Raw genomic sequence first — 24,922 nt, 5'->3', positions numbered from 1 at the left:
GTTCTTCCCTATAGTTTCTCCATTTCCCTAAGGACCACATTCACTTAGTTGCTCAGGCCAGACACTGGGTACTCATCCTTGATTGCTCCCGCTCCTCCATTATCCATGTCTATCCTTCCATTTATCCGTCCCAAGATCTTTCAATTATAATGTTTAAATCTCTCTTAAGTCCATATTCTATTCTCCAGCTCTGCAGGGACCACCCAAGGGCAAGCCACAATATCTCTCACTACTGCAATAAAATCTACTCTGAAATGTTAGCATCCTCTCTTGTCCTGCTCAACTCCTTTCCCTACCGAGTGAACAGACAGTGTGAGCAGCTTAAGAGCTACAGAAATGTATATAACTTTGCTGTTTCATTGAGCTTGATAGCATGTACTAGCACTTAAAGCAAAATTCAAAATCTGTGCGATGCTCTATACCGTCTTGAGGAATCCAACACTTGCCTCTCTATCCCATCATTCCCTGCCTCCTTCACTCACTCCTGTGTGGTCATAATGACCTTCTTCTAGTTTCTCAAACCAGCTAAGCACTTGCCAGCTTCCATACCTCTGTGTTTGCTCTTCTTTCTACCTGCAATGTCCTTCCCCTTCTCATTCTTCAGATATCTATTTATCTGTCACCGCTTCAGAGAGCTTTTTCCAACCTTAACCAGAACAGGCCACTTGCCTCCAAACCTGGTTATCCTTGATTATAGTACTCATGACTTTCTATCATAGAATTTCTTTCAGTTCGTGATTAATAAATGTATTTTTTTCTTTAGTCAATGTCTGTCTCCTCCACGAGACTATGAGTTCCAGGGGACAAGCAGCAACTTTCTTATCCAATGCATATTCTTAGCACCTAGCACAGGGTCTCACCCATAACTTTTTGAATGGATGAACATTCTTTCTCTCCAGGCTCCCACCAAATGTCGTGTTTAATCCTCTCCCCTGGTCATTGCAATCCCATCTTCGTAACACCACTGTCGTCAGTCCCCTCTCACCATCCCCTATGCTACGGCCTTAATGGAGACACTTGTCATTCCACACTTGGGCAACTACCACTCTCCTAGCAGGTCTCCCTGGCTTCACTTTCTCCCTCTCTATCCTCTGTACCCTGTCAGAGTGACCTTTCCAATATGCAAATCATGCCCAGGCTAAAAACCTTCAAATGGCTCCCTGTGGCCTAAAGGATAAAGTTCAAACTTCTTAGCATGACATGCAAGGTACTCTGCAATCTCACCCTGCCTTCTCCTGTTCATCTTCCAATCCTCTCTGACCACTTCCATGTCCACAGTCCCCAGACATTCTTTCCCTCCTTCCCACTTTCCAGCCCATCCTACCTCCTACGTGCCTCCTAATTCATTCATTTCCCTGCCTTTCCATGGTTACCAGGCTCCCTTCCTCTGGCCTCGATGACCACATCCTTCTCTCTAATTGCACATCACCCTGATCAATCCATTTTCTAAATACCAGTGAGGGAGCTTTTACACACCCAATTTAATCATGGGAACATCTGCCAAATCTCCTCCTTGCTTAAAATCCATGGAGAGAGGTTAACAGGTGCTGCAAGAAACTGCCCATGGGTAGTTCTTCCTACAGTACCCTTCCTGCTCTTTCTGTACTCAGAGCCACCGTCATGCTCCTTCCTACCCTTGCTCCCCCTTCCTACCTTGTTCCTCCTTTCCTCACCTGCCTGAAATACCCAGGGACACTTTCTCCCTATGGCTACTCCCCCATCATTAATTTTCCTCTAGGCAATGCCAAGATTCCCTGAGTGTTCTCTTAATGCTCCCTGCAGTTTTCTTCAAAGCTCTTATCCACCCACGGAGGCTTTGGATATGGGAGAGAGAGCAGGTTCTCCAAGAGGATACAGTGAGTTTCAGACCTTGGGGAAAGAGTAGGAGGAGGATGGTCACTGGATGCAAGACTCTGGGGGTTGTTCTTTTGGCTGTGGGTACTCTGCATTCCATGGAAGATGCTGCAGAAGTCTTATAATCACTGTTATATATATTTTCCATAATTTCTAGGGTTTGATATAGCAAAAAGAGGCTGCAGCATGTGCTCAATTCATAGTAGAAGGTATTAAATCACGATATTTTGTCCATTTGTTTAGGTTTTATTTTTTTAGATTTTCAAAATATCCTTCTTCATCTTTTTTTTTTTTTGAGAGGAGAGGCCTATTAAAGGGATTTTTCATCAACTCCCCTAACCTATTCATTCAATAATCATTCATTCATTCATTTATTCACTCAGCAAGCACTCACTGGACACCACATCCTTTCCTAGGGGCAAGGAGGAGGAGAATGGTATCCACCTTGAAGGTGGCACGTGGACAAAGGAAAAAAAAAAACACATTTGCAACCTAGGCTTCAAAGAGACTGGAAAGCAGGTAATGGTCAAGTTGTTCAAGTCCAGAGCAACAGGTAACACACAAGAGCCACATCTGAAGGGGAGAGTGGGGCAGATACAGAAATGCAGAGTCAAGAATCCTAGGGGCAGGATGATTCAGCTGGAGAGAACCTCTTGCTCCTTCAGCCAAGTCAGTGGTCGGAAAAGTATCTCTTTGAAGGCTTGGCAGGTTCCTATAAACAAATTCGTGAGATCAAGCCCTATTAGGCAGTGTCATTTGGCTCCAGATGAATATTGTACTCCCAGCAGAATTAAAGTTGGTGGCCAAGAATCCTGGGGACTACAGCTATTGCTGAGAGGGAAGGCAGGCAAGGATTGGTCAGGAGTTAGGATCTCTGCAAAATTCTAGTACGACAAAAGACTAGAGTACCAGACAAGGACACTGGCAGATTCCCAACCCTAAGGACTTAGCCTGCAGGACAGGTGTATGTCAGGAATGCCTAAGAGTCATCTCCAAACTGGATCCGTTAACATCAGTTGATTCCAGGCACCAAATACAAGCAAACTCCAGACTGTGGGTTAGACACTCAGCTCTGAGCAGCAAATCTGGCTTCAGCTGTGGCAAGGCGAGGCTGCAGATGGAAGAGCCAAGGAAATGGGGCTGACATGGTTCACATCCCTCTGCCCCCTCACTGGCCTGTCTTACTGCAGGAGCCCCGGGGACAACAATCATCTCTGTGAATCAGGGCCTACTGCTTCCATTTGTTAAGACCTTCCTTCTGTCCTTTTTAAATATCACTGTTAATACCCCCTTGTGGCACTGTCTTGGTCCTTTACCCTTTCATCTAGATATTATTAAAAACTAGTGTCAAAAATGGAATTCTCCAAAGACTTTGTAAAAGTCAGCTGTGAGGCTATGCTGTACAGGAACACAGCCCCGGGATGGGGGTGAGCCACTTCCTAAGCTGTGTTTTCTGAAGCTCACACTTTTACTTTTCGACCCTATGATTGAAAACCTAGAGCTAGCTCCCCTTCTGTGCCTTCCACCACACTCTTCCTGGGCTTAAAACCATTCTTAGAATTCCACTATTTTTTTTCCAACCTTCTATAAACTTCAAACTTACTCCTTCCATTTTTTATGTATAATATCCCCCAAGCTTCCCCCACCACGAACCTCACCCCCCACACACACATACATGAATATTCTTTTTTTTATAAGAAACCCACAAGAGGAAGTTTCTTTTTCTTAATTTTATTTTTTATTTATTTATGATAGTCACAGAGAGAGAGAGAGAGAGGCAGAGACATAGGCAGAGGGAGAAGCAGGCTCCATGCACTGGGAGCCCAATGTGGGATTCGATCCCGGGTCTCCAGGATCGCGCCCGGGGCCAAAGGCAGGCGCCAAACCGCTGCGCCACCCAGAGATCCCTACATGAATATTCTTTCATACATTTTTGGAACATCAGGTGTGCATCCTGCCCTAGGACTCCAATGAGTGGCCCCTTTAAGACTCACTAAGATATTTTGGTGCACAGATCAGAAGATTTTGAAGGAGTAGTTTTAATTCAGCAGTTTTGATGTGGAAGCAAAATATATAAAATGGTGTTATATAGCTAGGTAAGGTGTTGTAACGCCATGAATTTAATCCACAGTAGCCAGGCACAAAAGATAATTACATTTATTTTCTCCCAAATTAAATTAAACCTAGCCTCAATATGTTTAAAAGAAAAATCAATCTCTGTTATATTTAGTGACCCTTCCGTCTCCCCAAGGTCATGAAGTAATGGTAATAATAGTAATTATTATTATTTTATTATAATTAATGAAATACGGTAAACATGTGACACTTGGTAAGTTTCAGGCAAGTGCTTTATCTCACTTATCACAACAACCTTATGAAGGTAAGTACTAGAATTTTTATCTGTTTTACAGATACTGAGGCACAAAAAATTCTTAGCCCAAGCCCAGAGAATAAACAGAAAGGGTGCCAGGGAGGCTTGTTCTAGAATCTGTTCTTAACAACCATGGAGAACAGAAATCCTAGCACTTAAGGATTATCTGGGAAAAGAAAGAAGGGCTTTACCCTTGATCCAAGGTGTCCACCATTGTTAGCCTTAGTCTTCTGTTCCATGGGGTAGCTTCTCACCTTTAGCCTCTCTGGGGTCCTGCCCCTAACAATAGGCCCAGCCTCAGAATCTTGGCTAAAGGCTCTGGGTCTTGGTGTCCAACTTCCCCTGTATCCCACTGAGACTCCCGATCCAGGGCACTGTGGACAATGAGGGCATGGGTCTCCAGCTCCCCTGAAAATCTCCAGTGACCAACTTTTCCCTAATTCACATCCTGAAGCTAAGGCTACTTCTATCCTTGACTCAAAGCACCAGCCTCTAGAGTCTCACCCTCTGTGCCAATCCAAAACATTCTCCCCAAGACAGCCTGAAACACAGACTATTTACTTCTTTCCTTCTGGTGTGGATTTGGGAGTAGGGGACTATGAGATACCTCCTTCTGGAAGAAAATACCTGATTCACTCAACCTTGGAGAATGTACAGTATTTTTTCCTTGTCTTTAAGATTGAGAAATGTGGGATAATCCTCTTGGAGCCATACCATATCCCTCATTTGCTCGCTGAACCTGACTCTCTCCCCTCCATTCCACCCCTTCCCATCACTACCAAACCTTCTGCATCCCACAAATTAAAGAGAGTTGAAAAAAAATTGCATCTGCATTTTGAAAATGGTAGGTAAAGGGAAAGAATCAAGCATTATTTATTCTGCTTTTTTCTATATAAACTGTTCCTCCCGGTAACCAAATAGTTCAGGATGGGATGTATCCTTCTAGAGAAGTATTGAAATCATTCAAGTAGAATGACAAAATATCACCACCTTGTAGGCCCTAACGAATGAAAAGATCTAAACAATAACCATGAATGACTGCCAGCATCACCAAACAGAGGTCACTAGGCATTCCTTCCTTCCTAACAAAACTAAAACCAAAACAACGAACAAGCCTGAATCTGATCAAGTCTCTAGATCTGTTCTCTTCTATACAGAAGTCACTAGCCACGGGTGGCCACTGGGCACTCACAGTGTGGCTAATCCTAATCGAGATAAGTCTTAAGTGTAAAATACATACCAAATCTATGAGATTTAGTAGAAGAAACAAAACATAAACTACCTCAATAATTACATTGACTATATGTTGGAATGATAACATCTGGGGTATAGGGGGTTAAATAAATATATTATTAAAACAAACAAACAAAATACATCTGTAAGCATTATCCCATGCTTTCCTTCTTCCTGAGCCTAAAGTCTAATTGTTTTTAGAAGCAAGGGCAATATTCAGAGTAAGAAATAAAGGTCAGAATTAGGGCAAAACTTGGCAACAGGTAAAATTCAGCATTGGAGTCAGGTTTGCTTTTTTAAAATGTTAATAATGTATCAGGTTCTATCCAAACTCCTCTGCTTCAAAATGGGAATATTCAAATACCATGTGCTCAGGGCTGTATGATGAACAGGAGGAGGTAGAGACAAGAGGAGAAATCTTCAAGAAAATCCCCATGGCAATAAGAAAAGAAAGGCCAATAGGGATGGTCTGGACTATCCAGGTTGCACTCCCAACCAGGCCTCCTGTTAGCTCCCACTGGTCTTGGCCTTGAATCCCTTGTTGGAGTTTCATCTTCCCATCTCCCAGCTGAGTTCTGGGCCTCTGCCTCGTCCCCACCTCTGCGACGGAGAATGTTGCTTGGGTATTTGTTCCAAGACAATTGCAAAATTCAGAGACACCAGTGTAAACTATTATGTGGCAGGAACATCACACAAGCAGCTAAGCACAGTGCTGGGCTTCAGATATCTGCCTCATTCTTAGCACGCATGACACGAAAGATGTGCCACCCACTCACCCAGCCTGGTTCCAGATTCCTGTCCAATCACTTACCAGATTTTCCAAATCAAGCTTTCCTAGATATATACAAAGTGTGAGTAAAGATAATATCTAGAGCACCTTCCGCAGTTCCTGGCTTAGAGGTCATGTTGCTGTAATGCTCATGGAGCTTGAGCTTCCAGGACCTCTGTGGGCAACAGCTCCTTTCAAGGCCCTGGGAGGGGCCCAAGGAAGGAAATTTCATTAATAATTTCATTTTCGGGATCCCTGGGTGGCGCAGCGGTTTGGCACCTGCCTTTGGCCCAGGGCGCGATCCTGGAGACCCGGGATCGAATCCCACGTCGGGCTCCCGGTGCATGGAGCCTGCTTCTCCCTCTGCCTGTGTCTCTGCCTCTCTCTCTATCTCTCTGTGACTATCATAAATAAATAAAAATTAAAAAAAAATAATTTCATTTTCCTTCATCAATGGCTTTAAAAAAATCTACTTTAAGCTCAGGTCCCACAAAACATGGATCTGCCCCTACTTTGGACCATTTTAGCTTTCAACAAATGTGTCCATCTAGCCTGTCCTTACTTATATTCCCTTCCATCCTCCTCTAGTATCCTTCCTTGTACTTGTACATGGTCAAATAGTACCTGCTCTTCCCATTTTCCATCTTTCCTAGGCCCTGCTTATGTATGTGACAGACCAAATAATGGCCTCTCAGAGATGCCCACAGTCTAATCCCTGGACCCTGTGTCATCATGTACTGCAAAGGGGCTTTGTAGGTGTGCATAAGGTCACGGATCTTGGGACAGACCCTGAGATGTAAGACTATCCTGGATTACCCAAGAGGGCCCAATCTAATCACATGAATCCTTAAAGAAGAACATTTTCCTGGCTGAGGTCAAAAAGAGATGCACCCTTGATTGTTGTGAAGTTAGAGGCCATGGCCACAAGTCAAGAAAGGAAGGCAAGCCACTAGAAGCTGGAAAGGCAAGGAGATGGGTTCTCTTCTGAAGCCTCCAAAAAGACCACAGCCCTGCTAACACATTAATTTTAGACCTCTAATCTCCAGAGCTATAAAATAATAAATTTATGTTTTTTAGAGTAGCCAAGTTCATGGCAACCAATTATGGTGGTGATAGAAAACAAATAGAATGCAAATACCTGTTTTCTGTTTACTCTCCTGGTGCCTAGTCCCTTGTTTATCAATCTGTGCCTCCTAATAATTCACTCTTTTCTCTTTGAGTGGTGAACAGGGCTTCTTCCCTTGCCCCCACCCCTTAACATGATTTCTAAGAATCCTCCTCTGAGATGGGTTTGCTCCAATTCCAGTTTCATCAGTTAGCACCCTGATGTTTAAAAAAATCTATTACCAAGAGGCAGCCATCGTTTAAGGGACAGCACTCTGGCATCAGTGAGAAACTCAAAGGTTCAGTCTCAGATTTTCCACTTTCTACATGGGTGACCCTTGGTGACTTCACTAACCTGTCAGAGCCATGTTCTCCCTCCCAGGACAGGAAAACCACAGGGCATTCCTTTCCATTGCTATGATTGTGAGTCTTGTGAACATACCCATCCACCGAGCGAAAACAAACATTTTACAAGACTCTGAATTTAAAATCTGTTCTATTTTCTTTACGTCTTGCTTTATGAGGCAGTCTTAAGTGTGCTTGCAAGACTGGTGTTGATGCTGACGGCGAGCAAAGGGGGTTGCTGCTTGTTTAGTGAAGCTATTTCCCTAGAAGCTCTGAAAAAGATCTAATTAGAGTTTGACACCTCACAGTGGTGGTGACCTGAGGTTAGATAATGATATCTGTGTCACCAAGTTGTTGCAAAACGAAGTGGGCTAAGTCATGGAAATTGCGGGGGCCTGCACTGGGGAGGCTTCCTCTGATGGAATTCCAACTCAAGGAGTAAGCATGTCACTCTTTTGTCAGGAGCTTGAGCGTATTTGAATACTTACAAAATCACCTCCTGGCCTTTGCATTTGCAAACTGAATTATCCGAATCCTCCTAGTGGATCCTCTAAATGAGAGTCTATATGCAAAAGTGCTTTGGGAAGGTAACAAATGCTAGATGTTACTGTAAATTCAATTTTCTAATTATATATTCATCCTTGTAAATCTTTTCTTCCCAGAAGAGAAGAGCCCTGTTAGTAGAGCATGGTATGAAATGATATGACCTGTTGGGAAGGAAATCCAAATGTTCATTTTTGTTGACTGGGTCCTCCCCCCCATGATATCTGAAGTTCACGCCTGGAATGCTGCATGGAAAGCTTTAGAGAAAGACAGAACAGAACTGGCTTTCCTTTCTGTCTCCCTAGACAACAAGGAGATAAACAACAGTGAGTTGTGAGTGTTCCTCTTTTGTCTTGCAAGTATTGGTCATTGTTGAAGAGTGTACTGGGCAGTTGTGGGTTTTGACATAAGGCTGACCTGAGATCAAACCCCAGACCTGCCTCTTGAATGATAATGGGAACCCTGACTAACCACTTTAGTGGTTCTCTAATATAAAACAGGAATATAAATCACAGACTTGCAAAAGATGGTGTGAGAGTGAAATGAAGTCATTTCTGTGAAGGAGGATAGTATGGTGCCTGCACGAGGGTGTTCCACAGACATCATTTTCTTTATTTTTTATTTGACCTCTCTAGCTAGATTATTCAAGCCAATGAAATATTTGCTAAACATAGTGGAGACAGGGGTGAAGGGAGTGCAGAGAACACAATTCCTCCAGCCAGCACCATAACAAGTGCAACATCCAGGGAGAGAAATGAATGGGTAAAGCAACAATTATGACCTACTTTTATAAATACTTGATCACTGTGATCTGCAAAAAATATTATGCACCAAGGAAACAGGTAGGCAAGACACTTCAATCCCATGCAAGTTCTCCAAACTGATACCTAAATGTTATGTCTGAGTCGTCCAGATAAGAGATGCAGGGTTCAGGGAGGTTTGGATTCCAGGCACAGGGATCATATGTGGGTGTCCAGCATCCAGACACAAGAAGGCAAAGTGCTTTCAGAAAAACTGAGATCTTCAAGTGAGACAGGGGACAGAAGAAATACATTAGGGTGTGGATGGGTAGGTGATTTGGGGAAGGTACTAAAAAGTAAGGCTGCAGAGCTGCGGAGATCATGAATTATAATTATGAATTATCACTATAATTAGGCTTTTTGGATTTATCCAAATGGGAGGTACTGCACAATTGTATATATGAAATGACATGATTAGATGTTCTCTTTAGAAGGTCACGTTGGCTGCCCTGGAGGGTAGAGACTAGAGTAGGGAGAGCAGGGAGGAGGCCATGGCATGAATCCAGGTGCAAAGTGGTGGTGGTTAAATTAAGACAATGACAATAGCACCGTTAAGAAGTGAGTAGATTTGTGTGATAATAAAGCTGAATCAACAGGATTTGACGATTGGATGTCACCTATGTGGGGAAGAAGTTGTCAGTGGTAATACTTGGGTTTCTCAATTGGGCAACTGGGTGAAAGGTGATGCTTTTTGCTGTGATACTTTAAAGATGAACAATAGAAAATGTCTGATATATGAGCTGGCCAGATTAGTAGAGCCAAGGAGAATTGGCTGTGTCTCTACAATAAGCCAACATTTAAGGCACCCTATGATAAAGGAATATCCAAATGAGGGTGAGAAGGAATGGACAGAAGAATATGAGAAAAATCAGGGGTGTGAGGGTTGAGACCTTTATTGGTTACTAATTCTATTTGCAAGCAACAGAATCCAACTCTAGTGAATGTGAGGGAAAAAAAAAAAAAGAAAAGAAAACAAATTTACTGAAAAAGCACTGGATAACTCAGGGAATTACTGGGAAATCCGGAAAGTAGGCTGAGAAACACAAAATGGGGTTCAGATGCTGGGGAAGCCCCAAATAAATCTGTGTCATACGAAAGCCCAGAAGTCAGATGGTTGTAAAGAGAGTCGACATTAACAAATATTTGTGACAGATCAAGAAAAGAAAGATCTGCCTTGGCACAAGACTGCTGCTGTTAGATGTGGTGGAGGCAGAAGCCACATTTCAATCAGTTGAACCCTGAGAGCATCACGCATGGACAATAGATTCACTAAGCTTTACGTAATTTTTGAGACGTTTCCAAGCATCTCTCCCCACTTTTATTCCTTTCGTGATTTGATTTGAGGTTTCATTTGTTATACGCCCTAGGAGATGATTTCCCAGGGAGAGAGGGGAAGGGAATCAGCAGAGGGACTAGGGAACCTGATTCCTCTACAACAAACTCTAATGAGGATGAGCATCTATACATCGGTTTCTCTCTGATGTTGGCATCATAATCCTTTTAGAAAATTAAGAATCACTTGGAGAAAAGAGAGGCCAGTATCTCCTGCAAAAGAGACTCCATTCCATGGCTAGTAGCTTCCCAAATTTTGTTGTGCATTTGCTTCTCTTAAGGACTTGCGCTATGAACACGCTTCTCTGGCCCCAGTGCTGAAGATCCGATTCAGTAGTTGATGGTGGTACCCTGGCATCTGTATTTTTAACATCCTTTCCAGGTGGTGGTGATGCATGTGGAAGTGTGAGTGCCTCACGCCTGTACTGTGCACTGAGGATGTAGCCGGCTCTTTTACAAAGTATACCAGGCCAAATAAGCCAAATAAGCACCTGTGAGCAGGCATCCTTTACTTCTGGGAAGCAGCACCAGGGGCACCTTTGTTGAGTAACTTTAGGTTCTGCTCTTGGCTATAAAGATGGCCAGCTTCATTCACTGTTCTTCAGATTTGTAGAAGTTTCTCCACCTATGGTAAAGTTCGTGCAGGTCCATGGGATGCTATATTGGCGTGTGTAAATTTACCTAGTTGTTTGCAAGGTCCTACAGGTGTCCTCACCTTTCTCCAGATGTGGGCAAGGTTGCCCACCATCAGAACAAGTTCCCAGCTGGCCTCCCGCTTTCTCATCAGAAGTTCACACACTTGAACTCACCCAAGGTTTCCCGTTTACCCTGGCTCTGTTGCCTACACCTGCATTTCTCTGCCTGGTGTGTGTTCTCTCCTCCTGCAAACAGCTATAATTCTCACAAACTTTCTCCAGAAAGTTCAAGTGAACCAACCCTGCCTTGCCCTGTCTCTACCACAGACAAATTCATCACTGAATTTCCCTGAGGATACTGTTTCCAGGTTGGTGTGCAAAAGCAGAAAGGGAAGCTCTGAAATGGGGAAAAAAATCCTCCCCCAACCCCACTGTTCTGCAGCTGTTTGGGCTGGTTTCCACCTATAGCCAATGAAAAATTAAAGTCCTGGCTGGGTCTGAGATGCCTCTATTTACTGGCTTGTGGAGAAAGAAGGACGACTCACACTGCCACTAAACTAGGGGTGGGGGGCATTAGCCACCCATCGGGATTATTTTCTTTAAAGAAGATCACAGGCCATTAATCTAGCAATAGATTGGCAGCACTCTCTCCACCCCTCTGGCCTAGGGGGCCAGAGCTTTATTAAGAGCCATGTGGCTTGCGAGTGGCTGAAATAAATTGCCTTCTAACTGGAGCAGCGGAGAATCTAGAATTAGGCAAAAAGAACAACCAAAAATTATACATTAAAATTGGAATGAATGGGCAAATCCTCAGTAGATTGAGGTGCGATGTTGGAGCACAATTCTCCGGCCCTTGGGAGGACTCCTGGCTCCTTCAGTGAAGTAGGCAAAGCTGAATTTTCTCCGAGAAGCACGCGAGGTTGTAGAGACAGGAGGACAGAAGAGGAAAGCACTTGCCATGCTCGGCAGTGAACTACACAGAGTCACGCCACAAGGACAGAGCTGCCTCTTGTGAGCATTGAGAATCCATAGGAACAGTGATCGGTTTAAATCACAGATGCCATTTGGTTTGTGTAGGCAGAGCCTTTTTCTTTCATCCCTGGATTTCAAAGCCACGCATGGCCATTAATTAGTTGTAAGCAATTCAGGCCTGTCAACTTTTCACACCTAATCAAGGGCTGATGTATGTCACCCCAAGGGATCCGATCGATACCTCCTCTGCACTCTCGACCGCCCTTTACCCTTCTCCCAGGTCAGTCTTTATTGCAAGTCCGGGCCCCTTCTTTCTCTCACAGTATCTGATCCTCTTGCCCTGTGTCCACCCTTCCTGTTGTCTTCCCAGAGTTCCCCTTCCTTTTCATTTCCCTAGATGAGTTAACCGGGGGAATGTGCAAACCTAGGGATTTGAGGCCAGGGTACAGAAGTCAGTGAGCCCCAGGCTTTTATAGCAAAAAAGCCCAAATGAAGATGAATTTGCGATCATGATTTTCCATTTCTCAAGGGAGGTGTTGGCCTATGAGAATGTGTGAATCTGATTCACTGGTCAGATGAACCATGGTCAACCCTCAGGCCTCCATTGTGGAGATGTCCGTCCCTCTCTCCAGAAGGACCCCGGTTAGAAAGGGAGGTAACAAATACAGCTCTGTGTTCTTAAACTGGCTCAGGCCCTTCCCAGCACCCTCATAGGGATAAATCACAAGGCAAAGCTCCCTTCTCCAGGGGTAAATCACGTAAAGCAGGCATGATAAACCTATTGCACGTGTTTTGTCACCCATTGCCATTCCCATGCAGATGTCACTAATGGAGTGTTGTGCTTTCTCCTGAAACAATCTCAGACCCAGAATTCCTCTCCTAAGGAAACGTGAACCCTCTTTGCCGCCTTTGACCTGGACACTTCTATGTGGCTGCTCACCCAGCTCATAGTCCAGTCCCTTTCTTGATTTTAAGTTTAAACTGGATTGTTTTTCCCATCTTTTTACTGTAGTGTGTGCTATCCTTCAGTGTAATGGGTAATACAAAATTCTAACAGTTTTATAAGTCATGAAGCATAATCATGACATGAATGCCCGTTAACTTACTAACCTAAAATAAGAACTGAATATTAGCAAAAAAAAAAAAAAAAAAGAACTGAATATTAGCAATGATTTGCATCTATCAAAAATTTCCCCCTCATCCCAAACATGACCTCCATCTCTGAAATCATGGCTGTCCTGAATTTTGTGTTTATTATACTCATGCTGTTCAGTTCATTTTATATTTACTATATGTATACAGGTTCCCCCGCTCTCCATAAACTAGAACATTCCTATGAAATCTTGTAAGCTGAAATGGCACACAGTGAAGAGGCAGTTACCATAATTTATATGGAAAATTTTCTGAGCATACCAGACCCCCAAAAATCCTCTCTTAGGCTTTTCTGATACCTTTTGGCCACATCTTGCTGCTGGATGCGCAAAATAAATGGTGATAAAGCACAGATGCTCACAGACCAGCTCGGAGCTGAGGGCTGGGATGCTGTGTGTGGCTCCTGGGGCAGCCGCTGGGGGTGCCACTCACGCTGCTCCACTGGGTGTGGGCCTGGGCTGCCTCTCTGAAGGCTCCCTGCCCAACCAGAGCCAAATGCACTTCCACTTGTCCTGCTTTGTCATAAAAGCAAAAATCCTCTTTGGATTTCTGCGGGTTACCCAAAACTTGTCACCTATTAAAATAGGTCTGTCATAAAGGCCGAGTGGCCTAACGCAAACTTTCGAAAAGTGGAGCGGGTGAACAATTTTATCACAAAAGTATATAGTCTTATAGCAATATTTACTTTAGGTTTGCTTTCTTTTCTGAACTTTTAGGTTGTGGATACGGCAACGGTTCATGTATTTTCACAGATGTGAAATATTTCATTATGTAAATGCCATTCGTTTGGGGTTTTTTTTCGGGTATTAGTAGTGTCATTAGGCCTTTGCAATCATTTAGAATAAGAAATGGATCTGTAGTTCCTGGCTCACAGCTCCCAAACCCTTTGGAATTTCCTAACCCTTGGGAGCAATAAAGTTGTCCTTTGTTATGTTAATGAGGTGACTTTTGAACCACACCTTAGGTGGAGAGCTGGTTGCCAGGATAACCAACCAAGCCCTTAGAGTCCTGGGACTTTCTCTCCTCACCTCAACCTCCCCAGACAGGAGAGAGGCTGTGGGTTAAACCAATTGCTAATGACCAACAATTTAATCCACTGTATGTAGGTAATGAAATCTCTATAAAAACCCAAAAGAATGGGGTTTGGAGAGCTTCGGCTGGTGAATACGTGGAGATGCTGGGAGAAGGGTGTCCTAGGGAGGGCATGGAAGCTTCCCACCCCTTCCCCATACCTTGCTGTGGGCAACTTTTCCATCTGGCTGTTTCTGAGTTGCATCCTTTTATAAAACACTGGGAATCTAGTGAGTAAAATGTTACTTTGGGTTCTATGAGCTGCTCTTGCAAACTAATCAAATCCAAGGAGGAGATCCTCTTATAGCATGTCAGTCAGAAACACAGGTGCCAACATAGGCTTGGAATAGGCATCCAAAGTTGTGTAGGTGGAGAGACTTGTAGGACTGAACTCCCAGCCTGTAGGATCTGATGCTGTCTCCAGGCAGATGGTGTCAGAATTGAGCTGTCTTCTAGCTGGTGTCCCAAGAATCACTTGGTGGTCTGAAGGAACTTCCCACCTACACACATTCGAATTGGGTTCAGGCACCCAAAAGACTGGCTATGAAAATTCTCAAACATTTTTTCATGGTTCAAACGTACAAGATTATTTTTTTAAGGTACATACTTCAGAATTGTTTGGTTCTAGAATTAGAGAATGTTCAAATTTGCGTATTTTTTGCTTTGTTCATGCGTTTTTACTTTGTTCTTTTTTTTTTCTCTACTGATTTACAATTTATAACTTTATTTCTAGGATTTTACTAGTTACCCTTAGAATTTTAGCATCTATTCAGCTATATAAATATTAAAGGTAACCAATATATTAAGTCTTGCAACTAATAAAAGGATCTTAAAACTCCTGCCATCTCAACTTAAATACTGCTCTTGTTCATTATTTAAATTTGCTGTCTTAAACCCACAAATTTTGTTATTATTGCATGGAGATAATCATTGCTTATATTTTTATGCATATCTATCATTTTGTTTGTTCATTATTATATCTTACTCCGAAGACAGTCCTCTGGAATATTTTTTTCCCCTAAAGTGCATTCTTTATCAATTCCTTTCTCCATGGTGTGTCATGGTCCTCACTTGTCTGTGACTGTGTTTGTGTGTATGTGTGTCTTCTTAAAAGTACCTTTATTTTGTATTCATCAGCAGGCTGAGGGAAATGCAAACACATGATCAAATTCTAAAGGCAAAAATCAAGCCAGAGCTTGATATTTAAACAAGAGAATAAGGTACAATAAAAATAATGCGATTTTAAATAAGAAGACTGGGGTTAGGTTTAAGTTCTTCTTTTGGCCTTGGATAAATTATTCAGTAATATTCATTAATTTATGTGCGAAATAAACATATGGTGTCTATCTGCTAATTGCTTGGCTCTGTCCTAGGTGTTAATGATTAAAAACAGAAAGCATGGTTTCTGGCTACAGTGAGCTCAGTCTATAAGGAGATTCAATCACATTAATCAGATAGATAAAAGATTATTTTGTACACGGAGACCTATTTATAGGTCTTCCTATTTCTAGTGCCTTGAGAAAACATGCATGGGGACTTCTATCTAGGTTTGGGGTGGAGAGGATTGATGAGGATTGGCTTCCTGGAGGCCATATAAGTAAGAATGGGAAAGTCATTGCTAGGAGAGAAAGAAAAGAGAGAAGAAAAGAACAAAAAAAGGAGAAAGGCACGGCAACAAAAATTAGAACAACGTGTATAGTTAATTAATAACATGAACGTAGAGGCGTAAGTTTGAGGCAGGAAGCTGTTAGAGACAAGATTGGAGATTTAAGCATAAACCAGGTCACCAAGGGTCAGCGATGCTGTGCCAAAGTGTTTAGACTTTATCTCATGGGTCATGAAGGCTCATTACAGAAGTGAAATGGTAATGACAAGGTCATATTTGTGTTTCAGATGGCTGACTCCAGTGAGTGGGAAGAGGACACATGGGGGGTGGGGAGGCAAGACTGGTGTCCCATCTGGCTCTGAAACCATTTTATAGCCCAGGCAAGAGCTGACGAAGGCTTTCAGTGAATCAGTGATGTTGATGGACAAGGAGAATACAGATTTAAAAGTATAACTAAGAAACTCTGTAGACTTGACTGCTAAGCCATATGAGTGGTAAATAAACAAGAGAAGGGGTGAAGAGTAAGTCACTGATTTCTAGGTCTGGTATTGGGTAGACGGTGTTGCCACTAACTCACCATCTAAGAGAGTCAGGAAGAAAGGCAACTTGAAGATAAAGAAGTGGAGTTGAGTTTGGAACATCTTGAATTTTAGCTACCTGAGCACATTAAAGTTGAAAACACTGAATCTGAAATTCTGGTCTCTAAGGCTTCTGTTTTCGGTGTAAGAAACCATATAACATTAGCCAATCCCAGAGCACAGCTATGGCATTTGAATGTAAGAGCACACTGGAATTGTAAATTCTTGGTAGAATATTCCCCATGACAAAACCTAGAGTGTCAAAAGCCAAGGCTTAGGCTCTCAAAACACTTAAAATAACAGGGCAAGGAGAGAGGTATTTTGTCGGTCAACACAGAGGTAGTATTTTTTTTCTATCATAGTCTCTTTTCTTGGAGAACTAAAGTTAGTCCAGTTTAAGATCATTTCCATTATACACACTGGGGTCTCAGGCAGTGCGTACTCTCTCCGGTGGTTTTACAGGCAGGAGCTTTACCTGCCATTGTTGTAATTGGGCTTCATGAGGAGTCTTCACCCACCTGCTTGGGAATGTTGCATCATCAGTATAACATGGACAAAGAACGATTTTAAATGTCTGCCTTTATCTTCCCTAAATGCCCCTAGTCCCTGGTCACCAGGACAACTCATGCCATTTTTCTCTGAGACATTGAAAATATTCAATCAATCAATGAATACATCCCCCCCACACACACACTCATGTATACACAGGGAGTTACCCAGAGCCCTCCCTATTATATTGTCTGTATGCTTATTATGCTTATTAGACTACCTGAAATCCTTCCTCTACCCACAATTTCTTCCAGTGGAGTAATCCAAGACTTAGAAAAAGGGAGCGCTGTCTCTTCCCTCAGGAGCAAGTGCATAGCCCTTGGATCTTTACTGTCGTTGAAGCATTACCTCTGGGAAAATCTCTGTGTGCCTAAAGTCACTCCTGGACATGCTTTTCTGGCAAAAGCAGATATGACTCATTCTTATCTTTTGGAAACCAGAACAATGCAAAAGGAATGGGAATTTGATGCCCCAACTCATGTTTTATCAGACCAGCCTCCAAGCAAGGGTTTATCCACTTAAATATTGTGCTTTGATAAAAGCTGAGAATCTGTGATTATTGAAGTTTTTTACAGGGTACTTCATAAGCCATTACATAAAACACTAATTATCCAATATTTCTACCAGCGGGGTCTCTTGTACTAATTAAATTAACACTGAAAACTGCTAACATCATTGATTAAGAGTCCAAAGCACTGTATATCAGTAACAATTAGGACAAATTCATTTTGGGCAAAAATTAAATCTGCCCTTCCCTTATCCTGGGAGATTAATTATCATCTTTTCCTAATAACCAAGGGCCTCACCTGGGAATAAAGGCTTTTTGTGATTTGTCCCCATTTTGGCTCCCATTGTGGAGCCTAGTTTGAAGATGGCAGTCTTCAGTTTCAAATCTGACTTTAGAGTTAGCTGAACTTGTTCAAGCCCCAGGCCTGCCACTTAGCAAATATATAATCCTAAGCAAGTTAGTACCTACTATTGGGCTCAGTTTCCTTTTCTGTAGTGCGTTAACAAAAATAATCCATATCTTAGAGTCTATGACAATCACTAAATGAGGAAAATCCTATAAAAGAGTTACTTCTGAGCCTAGTACATGAAAAGCGCTGAGTAAATGGTGGTTATCATTATCATCATAATCAGCTATGTTTCTTATTCTCATGTGCTAATGATCTAAGACAGTCCTAGAATCTCTTCCTAAAACCGTAAAGTTGGAGAAGAAGATGCAGAGGATTGCCTTAACTAATCCTAACTTTTGCTGAAAGGCAAAAGTGCTGACATTAGTATGATCCAAGAGAGACTCCAGTGGTGGATCATTATATCTGGCTACTTCCCTTTCTGTAAAAGTTCTGTGGAGAACATTGCACAACAAATGACTATAGGGAATCTAGGGTCAAAGATTCTCAGAGCTGCTATGGAAAAGGAGAAAAACCATGGCGGTCACTTCCAACCCAGCCATTGTGTGGATAATGCTTATAGTCCTTTAAGACTTTTGCTCACAGATATGAAGAGCCCTTGGAGGTGTTTTGAAGTTATTTTTGAGAATTATCCTCATATGAAACATCAAAGAAAATAAAAAGCTAAGTTTAATAGATCATCCTCTCTGTGCCAGTGCTTGTGCTGAGCACAACTACATTATCACATTTTGTCTCTACAGGAAGGAAGTAGTATAATCGTTTCCAAGGAAGTATAATCATCCCCATTCTACAGATAAGAAAACAAACTCACAGAGTGTGAGTCTTCCAAGACCACCCAGCTAACACGTGATCAAGATGGGATTTAAATCCACATCTTCCTGAATCCAGAGTCCATGCCCTTAACCCTGAACACACACCTCCATAGGAGAAACCTGCTTCCTTCCTGTGGGTATCCCTAGAAAGCAACACATCTGGGAGCTCCTTGAGTACCAGTTCCATGGCCACCCTGATGCTCGTCTTTTTTTTTTTTTTTTATAAATTAATTTTTATTGATGTTCAATTTACCAACATACAGAAAAACACCCAGTACTCATCCCGTCAAGTGTCCCCCTCAGTGCCCGGAATGGGTGACGGGCACTGATGCTGGTCTTGAAGGAGATTCAGACATGCCTGAGCCAGTGTGAGACTCTTCACAAAACCCCAAGAGCTCTGCTGCAGAATTCAATGCAAATGACAACAGAAATGATCATTCAAACTCTTCAGCCCTACCCCTGGCCTTTATTCTTCTTGGAATTTGCTTATGAGAAGAAAGTCAGTATGTACCCAGGTTTGCAAATTATTGAGTCCCCTTCCGGCACACCCACTATTATTCTTTCAGGGACCCTCCCTCCTCACACCCCATTATCAGTTTCATCTGGGGCCTCCTTTCCAATTTTCTTTGCCCCAGAAACTCCAAGAGTCTCCTTCTACCTACCCCTGCCAGCCCCCAGTCCTCCCCTGCCCCTGACTTCCACCCCTGCTCCTTCCTAGGGCCTACCTTCCTCAGATGCCTTTCCCCCAGCATACAGCATACATATTGCACACTCTTACTCCAGCTAGCCTCCCTTTCTAGGCTTCTCTGTCCACCCCTCCCTTGTGCTCAGGCCCTAGAACTTAAGCACTCCATCTAATGGACCTTTCAACTCAGCCTCAATATTTGCTTTCCAATACATTGGATTTATAGAGTGTTTGCCTGAAATAAAATGAGAAATTTTAGAGCAAACCGAGGCTTCTTGGCTGCTAAGCTCCATCATGTACTTTAAATAAAGACAGGGGGGTAGTGTGTATGGAGGGGTGCTTGATGCATCCTCCTACTCCCCCATTACCATTTCATCCCAGGGTGCTCTCCTGCAAACCCAGCTGGTGCCTACCTGGTCTGGCTCACTTCCCCCAGCTAAGTTAACAAAACAGTCACCGCTCATCCACGGAGCTCTCTCTAATCAACTCTCAGTGAAATAATATTTGCTTTCCATGCCTACTTTGAATCCCACTCACTTTGTTAAAAGATTGCCTCTGGCTGTCTCTGCTGGCCTAATCTAATAGTTTCTAGTTTGTACAAGCAAAGTGTTTTCAACCATCTATATAAATAGCTTAAGCAGGAGAGGACACTTGTGTGGCCCCAACACAGTGGTATAGGACATGACAGATCCCAAAATGACGCCTTAGTGGAGCTCCTGGGAGAGCCCCCCTAGCTGAGTGAAAGCAATTACCATACTGTATCAGGCTGAAAGGACAGTCTGTCTTCCTACAGAAAGGCTGATGGAAGAAGACATTCCTGTCTGATTTCTCCAATGCCGGAGACCATCATCCCAAGTGACTCTACCTCTTCTGTGACACCCTATGCTCCTACATCTGAATAAGGAGAGGTAAAAGGAGCTGAATCAAACTATTTTTTCCTGTAAGATATATGATGCAAATAACTTCAGTTTTTAAAGAAATTGTGGCAAAATATACATCACATAAAATTTACCATCTTAACCATTTTTAGGTATATGATTCAGTAATGTTAAATAAATCCACACTGTTGTACAACCAATCCTCAGGACGTCTCATCTTGCAAAAAGAAACTCTATACCCATTAAATAACAACTCCCTATTCCCACTCCCTCCAGCCCTTGGGAACCACCATTCCAATTTCTGTTTCTGTGAATTTGACCTCTCCAGGGACCTCGTGTAAGTGAAATCAAACAGCCTTTGTCTATTTGTAACTAACTTATTTCACTTAGTGTAACGTCTCCAAGATCCATCCCTATTGGACCCTGAGTTAGAATTTCCTTCCTTCTTAAGGATGAATAACCTTCCGTTCTGTGTTTCTCCGTGCACCCATTGGGTTCTTGAGTTGCTTCCACCTTTTGGTTGTTGTGATGTTATTTAGTTGCTGTGAACACAGGCATACACAAATATGTCTTTGAGACCCTTCTTCCAATTCTTTTGGATGTATGATCAGAAGTGGAATTGCTGGATCATATAGTAATTCTATTTTTAATTTTTTGAGGAACTGCCATATGGCTTTCCATAGTGGCTACACCAGTTTCCATTCCTGCCCACAGTACACAAGGGCCCTGATTTCTCAACATGGTACCAAAGCATGTTACTTTCTGGATCTTGGTCTGTTTGTTTGTCATCATCCTGGTAACTGTGATCAAATTATTTCTTTATAAAGTCTATTTTCTTTTGGGATGAAATGACAAAAAATGGCAAACAGGTCAGGTTGAGGATATTGTTTGTGATGAAAGGGAAGGGGCATCTCTTCCTTGAGAAAGAGTCATCTTCTAAAACAGGGGTTGGCACACTGCAGCCCCAGCAGCCTACTTTAGTAAGTAAAGTTTTATCACAACACGGCCATGTTCATTTGGTTTTCTACCGACCGTGGCTACATCCACACTACAGGGTAGAGTAAAGGAGTTACAACAAAGACCGTATGTAGCATGTGAAGCCCAAAATATTTAACATCTTGTCCCTGTGTAGGAAAAGTTTGCCAAGCCCTGCTCTGGATCACATAGAATCTTGTCATAGACCCTTTGAGAGAACTCCCATAATTTCTTCTTGCCAGAGAATGAAGAGTAAAGTACAGCTCAACAGGATGACTCCCTTGACATTCCTATGTGTGTGTCCAGGAAACGCTAGAGGGAGAGTGGGAGCATCACCATCCAGCTGAAGGTGCGGAAGGAGAATCAGAGAGCCCAGGAAATGTTGGTGATGGAAGAGCAGTCTTGGGCTAGAAGAGTAGCACAGGCTTCTTGGGGAGCTGGAGCAACAGAGCTAGAGCTTGGGCAAAGCTGCCAAAGTATCATGTTTGGGTGGTTGGGGAGAAGCAGATCTGGCCCTTCAGGGTGGGATAGTGATGGCCTAGGTCAACAGACAGAGGCAGCAGCTCTCAGAACAGGACTGAAGAAACAACATGTGTCTGGGACATGTGTCTGGGACACGATGATGAGAAGACCACAAACAGTAGGCCGGCTCAACAGCGGTGGGGTGGGGGTGGAGGGGCAGCAAATGGCATATGTAGCATTAGGCCTTTGGTTTTGGCCTTGAGAGTAACTGAGTGTCCTAGAAGCTTTCATGATCTGTGAATTAGAAGGGACCCCATTTTAACTGTGGTCACCCTTCTTTTTGAGAGTCAAGACAAAGTGGTTCAAACCTCCATCTAATATTTGGTGGGAGATCAGTGTCCCTTCTGATCCCTCCAACACCCTGGGGTTGGGAGTAGGGAATTTTGACCTTTCCTAGCAGTTTGGACTCTCAGTTTATGTGTCCACTGAATTAGCTTCATTTGCATATCATCTCACACCCTACATGTTTAATCCATTTTTTTCTTGCATGGCAGCGCTCCACTTCTGACATTGCCAGTCCCCCAATTCTTTTATTCTCCAAAATACCATGTGCCCAACATAAGGCTGCATAATGACAATACAATAACAATATTTATGATAACAACAGTAATAGTACATGTCAAGAGTTGTTATATATTAAATCACTTCCAACAAACTGATGTTTGTCGTGTTTACCTAAATAGCATCGAGAAATCACTTAAAATTGAGTATTAGACAATTTGGTCACGTTTTTCAAGAGGAACTTAGCATGCTGCATGCCTGGCATTTTTCCCAGATCTTTTTTCTCCTCTTACATTTGCCTCTCTCCTTTTCTCCGCCTCAGAGATTCCCAAAATCTTGTTAATTTCTTATCAAGAGAATCTTAACTCTTTTTGTATAGCACGGTCTCCTCTCAACAACTTGCCTGAGGTCTGCCCTTCCACATCTAAACCAAGACTGGTCAATCTGTCCTTAATCCCCCAATGCCCCTTCAATAGGAGATCCAGGGACCAGCTGGATGATGGCAGATGTTTCGTTCCTGTCCTTACATAATAGAAGCTAGGCTTTTGGAGGATATATTTTGCAGGGTATATAACATGCATTAAAGACTAAGGGAAGTGGCCCCCAATTTCTGTGTCATTCGTGAGAAAGCAAGCACATGGCTTCTGCCAAATGGAGAGAAGAGGTCAGGGAGAGTGAAAAAGAATCCAACAGGTGTTAACTACTCACTGTGTGTCCCAGGCACTGTGCTACACTCTGTACGATCATTCTGTCTTCAAGAACACCCCATGAGGTCTATACTATCCTCCAAATAGTACAAGTGAATAAACCAAGGGTCATGGGGGTTAAGCAAATGTGAGCCCAAAGTCACACAATTAGTTAGCAATCTTGGCTCTTTCTGCTTTATCACGTTACTTCATCCAGATTCACAGGAGAGAAGAGTCTGCTTCAAGGTTAAGCACAGCCCTTGATCTGCTGTGGCTGTCACCATGACCCTTGGACTGCAAACATCAAGAACTCTTACTCTATGTGTGACTCAGACCACCACTCACACCAACTACAGGAGTGAGTCTATCAACCCTCCAGTGGGACTTAATAGCAATAATTTGCAACAACTTTTATTTTTCTAATTTTCCTTTAAAAAAATCAATAAGCGGTTAGTGATGCCATTAATAGAATGAAAGCAGATTTCTCCCTATTATGAGAATTGGTATTTGTAGCATTCATCACACACGCCAAAAATAGAAAAGACCACTGAGTTTGTGAAGCCCCACATATCTGAGTTTAAATGCGTGTAACCCAAAGAGAGGGTGATGTAGAAAAGAGCTCTAACACAAAGGTCAGAAAGGTCCAAGTTCAAGTCCTACTGTACTTCTTCCCATTTCAAAGGACTGTTTTGAAGAGTAGATTAATTAGGTCATTAAAGGCACAATGTCCTCTCCTGGGAGGTGGGAAATGCTTTACCAGGGTAAATCAGATGCAGGTCACCTGATTCCCTTCTCTGACACTTAACTCCTTGAGCACCCAGGCCATCTGCCCTCTTCTCTGAATTCCTGTGCCACACCTGCCCAGAGTGATGCCCGCGTGGCCAGCAACACTGCCACTGCCCAGGCCCCAAATCCTTCCTCCCCCCAACTCGCAGTTAGGGAATCAGTTCTTTCTACTTTATTAGTCTTCCCTTCTCATATTCCTTATTTCACTGAAAGGGACACCCCAGAAATGAGTTTATAAATCACCAAGCATAACTTCTTTTTTTTCTTAAAAGATTTATTTATTTATTTATGATAGATATACATATAGAGAGAGACAGAGACACAGGAGGAGGGAGAAGCAGGCTCCATGCTGGGAGCCTGACGTGGGACTCGATCCCGGGACTCCAGGATCATGCCCTGGGCCAAAGGCAGGAGCTAAACCACTGAGTCACCCAGGGATCCCCACCAAGCATAACTTCTAATCTTCCTAAAACAACTCTTGACTCAAGATGAGAGGCTTTCATTCCAATCATGAACAAAGCACCATCTTTTGGGGCTGGTTTTTGTAGTCTGGTTCTAGGAAAAGGCATGGCTTCTGATGAAACTTCAGAAATATTGAGTCCACAAAGAAGGTCAAGTGATTTCAAAGGGCAGAGCCCTCCCTGGTTATGGAGCAGCCTCTCAGCCACCTGGAGAAGGCTACACAGATGTCAGGGCTGGATCAAGCAGCAGGATTGTTCCTGAATGACCAGACCTGGGGAGCTTGTGTGTGGGGGGGAGGGGGGGAATACTGGATGAGAAGAGCCAAACAGGTTCAAAGGTCATAAAGCTTGAGGAACACGAACCATATTGGGGAAGAGAGCAGGAAGGAGGACACAGTGCCGGGCCCAGAGGAGGAAGATGGGATGAGATGGCTTTCATATTTTTTTTTCCACTCTGGTTAGAGTAAAACTGACACTCTCCCTCAGGCCTTTCCCTTCTCATACTCTTCAAATGCAGACAAAGAGCCCAGGAAACCTGGGTTTCCAGGTGAGGACTCAGCTTCTGCTCTCCCCCAGAAGACTGGACCTCCTTTCCTGGTCCTCTGCAAGGAAGGCACTCCTGAGTTAGCATCTACTGAAATGAAGTCATAAGACACCTGCTTCCTTCCCACTCAGAATCTACTGTTTCCTAGGTGTGGGGGAGGAAAGCAGGAAAATATCACCCAAGCCCCACTGGGAGGGATACATCCACATCTGTGATACTGTGATGAAACAAGAAATACGTATAT

The sequence above is a fragment of the Vulpes vulpes genome, chromosome 14, assembly GCF_048418805.1.
Source record: "Vulpes vulpes isolate BD-2025 chromosome 14, VulVul3, whole genome shotgun sequence".
Lineage (NCBI taxonomy): Eukaryota > Metazoa > Chordata > Mammalia > Carnivora > Canidae > Vulpes > Vulpes vulpes.
The sequence above is the reverse complement of the archived record's forward strand: the minus strand, read 5'-3'. Positions refer to the sequence as shown.